Source organism: Glandiceps talaboti, chromosome 19 (genome assembly GCF_964340395.1).
Source record: "Glandiceps talaboti chromosome 19, keGlaTala1.1, whole genome shotgun sequence".
NCBI classification, from domain to species: domain Eukaryota; kingdom Metazoa; phylum Hemichordata; class Enteropneusta; family Spengelidae; genus Glandiceps; species Glandiceps talaboti.
This window is the reverse complement of record NC_135567.1, coordinates 10,410,781-10,424,483: the sequence shown is the minus strand read 5'-3', so window position 1 is coordinate 10,424,483 and position 13,703 is coordinate 10,410,781.

Genomic DNA, 13,703 nt, shown 5'->3' with positions numbered 1-13,703 from the left:
ACAGATTTAAGTCTTTGCTAGTGATAATAATAACTTGGCCCTCGTGAAAGAACCCTTTTATCTATGAGGCTATCTAGTCTAAATAAAGATTATTACTATTATCATTATGATTACAAGTGAAGGGGCTTAATATTCTATAATAATGAAAACCGCAAAGTTAAAAGGAATCTGCCAATTGTGTGACAATTAATGTGGAAATCTTCGGCTGAAAATAATGAAACCAAAATCCCAAGAAAACAAGGAAACAGGTTAATTGATAGTGTTTTAAACATTTTTAAGGTTTTATTTTTAATTATTGTTTGAATTTAATGTGTAGTTAAACATTTTGCGTTCTTCGACAAGAAAATACAGTAAAATCGGATTCTACTTTATTCAGATATGCAGACTATTCGATTTAATTCTGTTCTGTGAGTTGGACATAGTTTTCTCAGTGAAACATGCACTCATCAACCTATTACATCACTTGTATACTGGTCTGTCTATTTAACTTTTTAAAAACAACAATGACAATTATTAACTTATTAACAATTTTATTTACTTTGTCCAAAATTACTTTACATCCCGCGTTAGATGCACAAAGAAATACCATCGATCACAGATTTACTTCACTGAGAAAAAAAGTACTCATAGACAAGTGCTCACAATTTTTCTTCACCTTTTCAGTTCTTTTTAAAACATTGAAAATGATTCCATTTAAAATTGAAGGTGGATGTAGGATATAGTCAGCAGTCGAGAACAGTTGCTAAGAGTAGCAATGGGTGTTGGAGAGAGCACGTCTTTATACGAATTGAAAAATGTAAGAATGTATGGTACATGCGCATGCGCTTTTGCGCTTGTAACTCCCTAGCTTTATAGAAAAAAAGTTTTAGTACGGCCGCCATGTTTGTTCGGACGCTTGTGTCGATGATAGACATTTTCGATTGACAAGAAAATTTCGCTCAAAATTGCAGTAGAAACAACTACAAATGTTTTTGGAGTGAATTCAAACTCATGGCCGCAAAATTGTACTATCAAACGTTGTCTACGCGAAAATCGGGATAGTTCGAGAATCGACGATCGAGTGGTACATTCATGGACGATAGTATGATGTACGTTGCATCTGTATTACATACAGTGCATCCGAACCACTAACTTTTGAAACAAAATCCTTGGAATGAAGGTATGAGGCTTGTACATTTACATTTTGGCTTACTTGCTCAAGGGTTAGAGTGCTTTAATGTCTGAAATGAGGACCTCGATTGCAACAGTACATCTTTGTCTTGAAACAAGCAAATATTCTGTGACAGGCAGACAGCACAGCAATCAAAGCAACCACATGTATTTGAATTCGTCTCGCGAGCTTTCCTTGAAGTTGACCTTTGACCTTTCAAGTTACCGAATGAAGTTCTGGACTGAAAACAAACGTAGAATTATGTTGTTTGCTTGACACCTTCTGTCCCGAAACCGTGTACGGGCACAGGAAATATTGTGTTCTGCAGAAACAGTAATACCTGGATTTACTTTCACGGAAATTATATCATGAACCAGAGAACCGTTGCAGTTATTCAACACCTTCCAAATTGAACCAAGGGACTATAACACCACTGTTTACATCTCAGGGTCCCATCTTAAAATTTACGTAAGTAGGAAATTTTTGTAAGAACTATAACACATGCAGGAATAATACGATATATCGTCTTATAGTGTCAATGTTACATTGACAATACTGTGTATCTGAAAGGGTGTCGATCTCTGCAGAAAACGTAAGATAGGTAGTGTGTACTATAATTTCTTTGTAATCATATGTCATTGTAAATTCTAGCAATTTAAGTCAGATACACACTTTATGAACAAGACATGGCTGTATTTACATGTGTCGACTTTCATTTGTAATACATTGTAATTTTACAAATATATATGTTTAAACCATAGGGGCGTGTATTATTTCTTAGATTGTTGTTTTCCTTGTCTGGAGTCTAGCTATGGCATCGTCTTGACCTGAAAACATTTCCTCTACGGTACCTCTACGGAAAGAACACATAGTTATCTTATTACATAGAGTATAAATTGATACATTTGTGGTAGCATGATTCGTGTGATGTTTTCTTAGAAAACAGCAACCTAAGCAATAATACGTGGCCCTTTGGTTCAAACCAGGGGGAACCGGTTCTATCTTCTTACACCACCTTAGGTATGATCTTGTCTAACAAAAAGCAACATATATCTTCAATTGGACCTTCTGACTCTGAGAAAGTCTTAGAATTTTCAGTTATAAGAAATCACACATGAACAAAAACAGAATTGTAATAAGTGAAACATCACACAAGAATAGAGATAGTTTTTTTTGGCACTAAGGCGTAAAAAAAATTGTGTGGTTCTGATTACATTCAATTTTAGAATAGGTGGGGTAGGAAGATTTTTTTTAAATTTTATTATTTTTTTCCATGTATGAGTGTCTAGTTCAGGTTTTCAATTGTTTCCCAAATGGTCCCTGTGTTGTTTATTTCTTCTTATCAGATGTACAGCCATTACAGATTGGAAGAATACTTTTATATTGTCTTTTTAAGTTGATGTCAGTTTCCGCACCCACTATTTATTGTGAGACTTCACGATTTTCGCGATTTTTATTATTATTTTTCTCGAACAAATGTTTAGGGTAGGCGTGAAAAACTAGATGAGGTCCGGTACCAAGAAATTATTTGGCCTAACTTCTTCAAATATTGTCATTTTGTGTATTCTATGTCATTGCTAGATTTGGTAAAGGAATACCTACTCAACAATTACAGTCTTCTGTACGTTGACCTGTTATGAGTTGACCTACTTCAAGTTAATACTATACGAAAAGTCATATTTGACCATGTCTTTCCACCAGGGTAAATCTTTAGCAGAGGATGTGTAAATGTGGTGAGTATGAGACGAGGTGACACCTTTGACTTAATTTACCCCGGAGATCTCTCCCCTGGGGGGTTGTACACAGTCAAAAATATCACTTCGTCTCGTACTACCCCTTGACAGAGATGGTAGTTAGGTCGGTCACAGGTAGGGTAAAGGTTGAGTAAAGGTGGATAAACTTCACTTTTCGTATAGTGATAATCGAACATATATAGTTTGGGTGCAAAATGTTATACATGAAGTAATTTCGTAACAGCCAACACAATAATATTGTCAAGTTCATTAGTGCATTAAATTTCAAAATCTTTCATTGATAAATCCGGAATTGTTTATCTGAAATATATTTGTGAACTGCAATGACTCCAGTGGAATGATTCCTATAAGATATTAAGTACTATGAACAGAACATTACTAAACTCAAGAAGGAGATTTTCTTGTCTTCGTTATGGCTTTTAATATCCCATCATTACTTTCCTAAAGGCCAAGGTTAATATTTACATATGATTGATTTCGAAATGCGAATAACCATTAAAGGATCATGTGCGATTCCATAGCTATTATCAAGTAAGCAATGTACCAGGTAAAATATACCATGCTGAAGATTACTAAGCTCTATTCCAAAAATACTACATATTAGACAAAAATTTCAATCACATAATTTAAGAAATGGAAATACTTCTGTGACATTTTCAGTCAATTCCCATCTGTATATCTTAAAGATGGTTCACATTTCTTACTGTTCATTAGTTATTTCGGTTATTACTTCATATATGACGTCAGTATCGCTAATACCTTTTTTGAAAAGAGAAAGATAGTGGTAAAACCAATGTAGAATTATGGAACCTCGAGCCTGTAAAACGTGGTCTCTATCATTACTACATTTAAAGTATGACGTCAGTAAGACATTTTCGTTCGCAAAATACTGGAAAGTAGACCACTATAGAAGAAATAGACAATCCCGACTTAGTCTTAATGTGAAGGTATGAGCCGCTTTTAAAAAGAGATCATATTGAAAAAACCTTACTCTTATCACTACTATTTTCAAAGTATGACCCCAATACTCGTACTACTTTCTACGAAATGCTAAAAGTAGGCTTTTGTACGAACAAATGGGTAATTTCAATTATTTTTTGAAAACATGAGCCCGTTATAAGACTAGATCGCTATATAAAGCCCTACCTTAATTATTAAGACATTAAAATTATGACCCCAATACGAATAATACTTTCCCAAAATGCTGGATAGTGGGATTTTGTACAAAAAATGGGTAATTTAGAACAACTTGACCGGATTGAAGACTAGATCGCTGTAAGATGAAACATTACTCCAGCCATTGTCATATTTTAATAATGACGTCACAAAGAGCAATACCATTTTTGCAAAATACCAGGAAATATGCTATTTGTATAAAAAATTCCGATTTATTACTAATTTGAGATTATATCTCGGAAACTTTTTACAAAATAATGTGTACAATTCTGTAACAATTGAAAAAAAGAGCAGTTTCCAGGTAGCTCATTACATATTCAAATTATGAAGGCAATACAATAATACATAATTACAAAATGCTTGAAAGTAGACTATTTATAGAAAAACAATATGATGATCTATAAAATTAAATCATCGAAAAAAGGGACCATTATAACAATATTTAAATCGTGGCGTAAATAAGAATAACTATTCTGTTTAAAACTCAACCAGACTTTTTGTAGAAAGAATCGGTAATAACCCAGTTAGAATTACTGTGGTACCTTGAGATGGATTTCAAACTTAATTATTGAGAGAGAAAACGGAACTCCTTGCTAATCTCCCCTCTCGTTAAGTTTTACATCCTCGATTACACAAAGTCCTCATCACTTTCCCTGTAGATTTCAAGCCTTTATTCAAATGTACCAACAATGCGAGTGTTACTTTTCCACACAGCTCCTGGACATCACGTGTTGTGAAATAAAAATTCACCACGCCTTTTGGCTATTCTCACCTTCAAAGTTCGTTAAGGCAATTACCCAGTGTTTGGCTATAAAAGATAGGATAGGTGTATCTTTTGCCGGAAGATGGTCAGTATTTTATCGCTTGGATTTATAGCGGCTATTTTATTGCTTTATAAAACAGTTTCCGAATGTAACACTTAATAGATAGGTTACACTTAGACATCTTTTGACCGACAAAAAGTGGGTCTCTCTCGTTATGCTGTCTTTGCTTACTCAGTGTATGTTCTAAAACTGTGTTTCTTCAGTCGGCATTTTCTCATTTGATATCAAACAGTTCTCAGGGCATTGTAGAGAGCGATATTATATGCCTGACAAAATTCAAGCTATCTCATTATGAATTTATCGTCAGCATGACTCATATATAGTAATCTTGTTTTCCTAATTCTTTGTTGCTGTCTATTTTCCCATCAGTATTTGTTATTAGTCTAGTAGTTCGAGTGACAATTATTCATCATGTTTTTCCATTGTCACATTATCATCCCATCTACTGTTTTTTTTGTTTTTGTTTGTTTTTGTTTGTTTGTTTGTTTGTTTGTTTGTTTGTTTGTTTGTTTGTTTGTTTGTTTGTCTGTCTGTGTCTGTGCATGCGAGTGTGCGTATGTGCATGTATGTATGTATGTATGTATGTATGTATGTATGTATGTATGCATGTATGTATGTATGTATGTATGTATGTATGTATGTATGTATGTCTGTCTGTCTGTCTGTCTGTCAATCTGTCAGTAAAACTGTGGCTATCTCGTTTGTTCCCTTTTTACTTCTTCAGGTCTTTCTGTATCTGTAATTCACTATTCTAAATATTTGTATTATAATTTAATATAATTATATTATAATTTGTAAGATAAGGTAAGATACGATAAGATAAGATGAGATAGTCTCTATTGTAGCCGATAGTAAGATATTTATCGTAGAGTATACCCTAGAGACGGGAACACTCGTGGTGGTTTTGACTTGTAGAGGTCGAGTGTATATGAGACTCATGTACTATTAACGATGAGAGCTAGTGAAATACTCTGAAAAATATGTGTTGCCTTAGGGTCAGGGACTATGCCCTAATGCAGTGATACATCACGCTATGAGGGGAAGACCTGGTCACGTTTTCAACACATACATAATGAATTCTGTATTCGTGCGTTACAATCCGATATCTCGTAATAGACAGGCAGTAATCTAATGGTAGCAACGCAATCAAAGGCCCCAACAATTGACACAATACTGGGTCGTAAAAGCACCTAGAAAGACAGCTATTAATCAATACAGTATTGACACAACTTGTAATGAAGTCAGATAATGATTCAATCGTAAAATGCAAAAGTTCAATTTTTTAAGGAATTGTGAAGTCTGCTTTGATTATTTCTTAGCATTGATACTTTCATCGCAGTCGACACTACATTCAATTGATTCAACTTAAATACCTTAGGGTAGTTGGGCACACACTGCATTCAAATGACTTATTTTCCAGGTTCGCACATTAGTTGTATCCTATCAATGCGGACATTTGAATTACCGTACAGATGATCACGCTTTCGTTCAGGGTCAACTTTTTTATATAGCTATCCTTGAATTTTTTTTCCATCACCTGACTTTTAATCACATTCCGAGAAAGGAAATGGGGTGTGCCTGATTACGCAATAGTTTAACTTTCAGCCCCTAAAGAGTCTCATGCTGAGCTGATACATTTTGTGACGTCATGTCTGCTGCATATTCAAAAGTTAATCTCAGTATTCTACTTAGCGAAGCATACTTGACTATCACTTGCAGGTGACTGAACTCAACCCTCGTGTTAAGATATAACTTATAGAGGAAACATTTTATTACTGTTACATATATTAATAATATGATGTCGTTGGTCGTTAAAAATGTCGGATGGCCTGACATGTTTTCTACATTATTTCTGCTTCATCTTCAAAAGTACTAATATTCTGTTACCGGTAACTGAAACTTGTTAATATTACCAGTAATTGTGTCATCATTTTGCAAACAAGAAGTAATGTTGAAATCATTGCATAATATTTCGGTGCAACCAATTTTTACTACCTTTGGTATAGCCATTCGCAAAATACTGTTCTAACATGTCCACATTCAAACAAGTGACATCACCAAAAACGGAAATAAGTACCACCAGTCCACAATGGGTGGGCGCATCCACCACACCCATACTTTAAGCAGTGAGCGGGAAATTCAAGCAACATGACTCGTTGCAATTTAGTTTGCAAATTCAGCTTAAGCTTTGGGGAAACCATTCTAAAAGAGAGCATTCCTTACATGTAAATGAGGAAAGTTAGGAAAATGGAAATATTTTGGAATTTCGAAGGGCGAGCCATTTAAAGAGTTGCTTGGAATCATTGCTGGTTTGCTACATGTTGTATTGACTATGTTGAAAGGATGTTAGTCATCTCTCGGCAGAGTTCAGATCATGAATACATCCAGTTTTAGAATGATAGTAGACAAACGCAGATACATAAACCTAAACTTTACATCTAGGGCATGGAATCATAGACGCATGTTTCTTATACCCATTACCTTGTTGTAGATCATATTTTTAGCAATTCACTTCTACACAACCATACTAACTACTTATGATAAAAGTGGACGGTTCACTGTCTAAAAAATTATGAAATCACATCCCATTTGGATTCTGATGCCACTTCAGTTTTATCTACCTATGATCAATTTAATTCAATGATTCTTACGTCACTTCCGTTCTTTCTATAGCCGGTCGGCGTTATCTGAACATTCGCACGTCACATTCGTTTTATCCACAGGTGTATAGGTTTTGATTCGAGGAAGTCAATAAATGAAATAAAACGAGTGAATTTGCCGTTTGACAGATATTGCGTTTTGAATGTTATTTCTTTCAATTTGCTTGTGGATACTCTAAAAGCACATTCAGTAAACATCCGGGAAGTTGTGAATGAAACGGCCCCTATTTCTAATATACTCAAATGGTACCTATGAATAGAAATGGAAATAAAGACTGCTTTCATAGCATTTCACATAATCTTCTTAGTTATTGAGACTCACTGCACGCGATAATGTTATCAGAAAATGGTGACATCAATAACTTCTTTTACATTTACGCAAACAATATGGGAATTGATTTGACACCATCAAAAACAGTTTTCTTTAAAAGTAATCAATAATTAGTGAATATAAACAGCTTTTAAAAGGATTTTTTAGTTAATGTCACTTTAATACATAAATGTATTTATTGTACTATGGAATCTAGAATGACATGAGTTATACCACGCACTCACCGTTAGATATGAAAATACAGGATTTGTGTTCAGGTGTTGTATGTCACAAGAAAATTCATATAATAATAATATAGTTTATTGTATTCAAAGGCCTCCGGCCCATATACAAATTATCGTTTCAGTACAAAATATTATATTACATAACACGGTTGCAAATCAAAATAAAATCTCTCTTCTTAAACGCCAATTGAATAAATTTACAAAGTTTGTACAGGACATCTGTGTCCCTAGTCCTCATAATTCGTTGAAATTTAATAATGGTTGGTTCTGACTGGTATTCAAGTGGAAGGTATTCCTTCCTAAGAACGTCATATTGTGAACACACTATGAGAAAATTCATATAATTCACGTTCGATAATTAACTACTGGCGATGTCTGCTAAACACATTTGAAACAAAAAATCATGTGAATTTTCCAAAAATTTATCAACTTTGAGTTTTCCTAATGTTTTACCTAGTTAGGGGACCCCTAAATTTTATTGCATATATTTTCAGTAACATATATTACATTTTTTATGATGAAAGTGTAGATAAGAAAATGAGGGGAGATCTTATAGATACCACCATTTTTGAAATTCTTTCAAATTCATGTTTTTGCAAGTAGCATGTATTGTCCTACGAGTCATTTTTTATAGGTGGCATTATAGTTCAATTGTTATGCTAATCATTTTCAACTCAAGGTGGCAAACCCAAGGTTGCCTCTGCATTTTCTTATCTTTTTTCCGGGTCAATGAAATGGAAATGTCATATATCGAGGTATTTATAACAAACTAAGTGTTTTCGAACGATTGAAGTACTTCTAGGATTTTGTATGGAAAGTGGCACAACACACAGAGACGTCGCGAAAATAATTACCGATGTCTTCGTACGCTGTACCACTTTCCTTGCAAAAGCCTTGAAAGACATCTTTATAGTATATATAAGTATATCATGATCATCATCATCATGATCATCATGATGATCATCATCATGATCATCATGATCATCATCATCATCATCATCATCATCATCATGATCATCATCATCATCATCATCATCATCATCATGATCATCATGATCATCATCATCATCATCATCATCATCATCATCATCATCATCATCATCATCATCATCATCAGAAAATACAAGATTCAATTTTGATTGCTGTACGTCACATTGATTTTCGGTGATCGAAATATGAGTCAAAATATTCACCTGACTTATTCTTGAATAATACTTGAGGATGCGTAAAAACAAAAGATGAATTGCACAGTGGCGTGCATGGTAGTGGTATTTTCACTACAATGCAACACCGAAAACCTTATTGCACACCTGTTTGCCCACGATATCCAAATATAGGCACGATCGTTCACTACAAAAAATGCGACAGAACATTATAATAACACAGCCCCATTCCGCGTGAGTTCCAGTGTTTGTACTCAGGGGTATTCGCACTTGTTTTTACAGTGTTTTCTGTTGACAAAGTACGACCGCAGAGAACACTGCAGACACTCGTTCAAATACCACGAATACGACACACACTTGCTCTCACGGGACTCTTTCACATATTTATAGTATTCCCCAAAACCATTCTTAATACAGCTCGAAAATGCACTTGACTTAAGGCACTACTAGTTTATACTTCCATGGTGGCAAGGCCTCATCAGTCGTGTTCTCCCTGGGTAAATGAAAACGGGTATTCGGCAATAAATTCTAATTTGACCACATTTTTTTTAGTTCTATCTATAAGTTAAATTCATAGTGGCAAGGCCCCATCAGTCATGTTCTCTCTGGGTGAATGAAAACAGCTATTTGGCATTAACGTCTAATTTTATCGCATTTTTTATTTCTAACTAGGTGTTAGGTTCAAGATGTCGTAAATATACAATTTTTTATAATGGGGATCCTGAAATCCAGACTGAGCATGCGCAGGCGCAAAGGACTATGGGATTATATGTGGTTATCGTAACCCTAATCTGGAGCTACTGATAAAATAAACCTCCCACAATGATCAGAGTGACTATGAATTGATTATTTGTAGTTACAAACAATGTATCAACACCGTTTACAATACTAATTGATTAGTATTTATTATCATATTTCCCATGATGCAACATTCAACATGGCGGGTTTGCAAGTTCCCTATCTGGCCATTAAGCCGCTCTTTAACAGTAGATTACGAAAAATACACTGTCTCAAACTGTTTCAAATTATTTTAGTTTTACGAAGAATTTGTTTAGGTATATATTATTGAGTGTTTTTTGCAAGGCATTTGGCGTATAGTTAGGTCAAATGAAAAAGAAAGCGTGTTTCCGAAAAGCCGACCGAACTCGTTTAAGCCTCCGATCATAAACATTACTTTGCATGCAAAAGGTAAAATTGTAACAATATACTTTTTTGCCTCATTTGTGGTCTTTTCAAAAAAAGAATTCCAGGTCTTTTTAGAGTTTGACATCCAACATTTACTTGCGCTGTATAACTGATCATGACAACTGTATATTTGTCACTTTAATCATGACGTATGTACATAATACATTAATTTAAATATTTTGAGTCATATTGAGTACCTTGTTGTGAATTTCTGTATATAAATATGTGAGGGGACAGGTCCAGACTAGCTGTAAGCTATTTCCTGACTCCCAGTCTGAGTGAAGTTAACCTTACTAGAAACACTATTTTTTATTGACAATCTTGCAATACAATGGATTGAACCTTAGACTGAGATTGAACACAAGACATCTATTTTACGACCTCCTGTTATCAGATACCACACTTGGCGTTGATTGTTTGTATTGTACTTTCCTCCAAAAAGTGTAATTGTCTATACAGGGGTCTGACCAGTTGACTTTATCTTGAAAATCACAGTTGTGTCTACTCCTTTCACGCTGGTCATTTAAATTTTATTGTAACAATAACCAACCTTTGTGCGTTTTTAGTAGGACTCGACTGTATCGTGTTGTAGCACAATAACGGTCTGAAATTGTGATTGCGTTGTGGAGTTTATGGTGCGGACCTTAATAAATATATGGTTGGATTTATTGTACCATAATGTATACAGCAACGCAAATACGTTTAGCCACAGGTAATTCAATACACTGTTTGATGTATGATGTTAAGAGTCAGTATACCCAACTAAGCAGTTTTTTTTATAAAATGTCACAGATGCAACAGTGCAGCTTAAACATTTGAACTACTTTGCACTTTAAAATGATAATTTTAATAAATAACACTTCAGAAGATATCAAGTGTTTCCACTGATAACAACATAATAAAAGTATTTAAAGTGAAAAAAATTCAATTCAAAGTAAAATCCTCTTCAAATGTGGAATATGTGAATAAAATTTCTTTCTTTTGGAATTTCAATTCATTCTAGAGAATTGAGATAGGCACCATCTTGTTGATGTTAGAAATTCAGATAGTGTTATATAATGGAATTACACTCAGCTGACGAAATCCATTTCATATTTCTATGTACGCTCGTTTACAATGGATAGATTTTGATGGGCATGTAGGCACGTGTATATAAAGTCATCTCACATCATTCATATACAGCATTAATAATGTATATTCACCAATATAATAAAAGCGACACTGAAGTGGCCATATGGATGAGAATTGGGGGTATTTATATTGGATTTTTGATTTGTGACACAATTTATCATGGCTTCCTACTTGAAACATCAATGTGGATCAACATATGACAAGTCCTTTTTTGTAACTCAATAATTGCAAAACATAATTCAAAGTGGAAAATCTTTGTTATTGTTTGTACGTACAATAATAAACTTATTACACATTTTTTTATAGCTTTTTGCCATGCATTGCGTTACAAACACAGACTTGGTCAATGTTATTTGACATTGATTTTTACAACTAGTAAGCCATGAAAAAATGTTTGAATTAAAAGATCTCATCCATGTGGCCACTTTAAAATAGAAACATATACATAATCTATATCCATGATGGTAAAAGTGATCACGAAATAGCAAAGTTAGTTAAGTTTGTATCCCTTAGTGACTAACAACCATACATGTAAGTGTATACACACATTACAATTCCCATATAAACTATCACATAACATCATCAAATTTCACATTCCGAATGCCAACTCCTGATCCTTCAGATACAGGGCATCCGTTATTGCAAATAAGTCATCAATCTTATGCCTTCTGCATTCTCCCACTCCTCTTGGTGTTCATTATTGTGGCATAATTTTTTTAAATGTTTTTTTTTTTATCGCTCACGTGTATTTGTATTTGTATTTGTATTTGTGTTTGTGTTTGTGTTTGTGTTTGTGTTTGTATTTGTATTTGTATTTGTATTTGTATTTATATTTGTATTTGTATTTGTATTTGTATTTGTATTTGTATTTATATTTGTATTTGTATTTATATTTGTATTTGTATTTGTATTTATATTTATATTTGTATTTATATTTGTATTTGTATTTATATTTATATTTGTATTTGTATTTGTATTTATATTTATATTTATATTTATATTTATATTTATATTTGTATTTGTTATATTTTGCAATTGCATGAAAACCCATATAAGGCCTAGGGATGTATTGCTGTTTATAAATAATTAAAATATGAAAAGAAAACAAGAAAACATAAAAGATACATTAAAACAAACATACACACAAACAAACAAACAAACAAACAAACAAACAAACAAAGCACATCAAAGATAAAAATGGAACAGTATAATTGAAACACATACTATTTCCTCAGTCAATTTACATAATGTTGAGTGGGTACCTTTCACTGAGACCTATAAGTGCAGAACGGTTATTCTAAACTCGTTGAGGAGCGCACAGACGGCGTTACCACTAAGTATACTGTATTATAACTGGATAAAAAGACACCGCTGCCCTGTTTGAATGAAGTGGGCTAAGAGAAGAATTCACACAAACTATACTGAACAATACTGATCACAATTGTGATCCTCCTCCTCCTCCTCCTCCTCCTCCTCCTCATCATCATCATCATCTTCATCATCATCATCGTCATCGTCATCGTCGTCGTTGTCGTCGTCGTCATCATCATCATCACCACCACCACGACCACCATCACCATCACCACCACCACCACCACCACCACCACCACCACCACCATCATCATCGCCACCACCACCACCACCACCATCATCACCATCACCATCATCATCATCATCATCATTATCATCATCATCATCATCACCACCATCACCATTACCACCACCACCACCACCACCACCACCACCATCATCACCATCACCATCATCACCATTATTATCATCATCATCATCATCACCACCATCACCACCACCACCACCACCACCACCACCATGTTCTCTTAACAGACCTATTCACTCCATGAAAACAGAACTCCGAAACATCATTAAATAAAGATATAAACGTACACTGAAACTATAAATGACTTGTCGACCTCTTGTACCAAACCCTGCAAAACTCCCATTATCAAAACCAGAATTCAACTACTCAATTATCTTTGTGAAACTATCAAGAAAAACAACAACCCTAAACTACAAATTTTGCGTCAATTCGCTGACAGAGTTAGCGATTTGTTTCCAGTGGAAATCAGACACAATGTAAGTTAGTA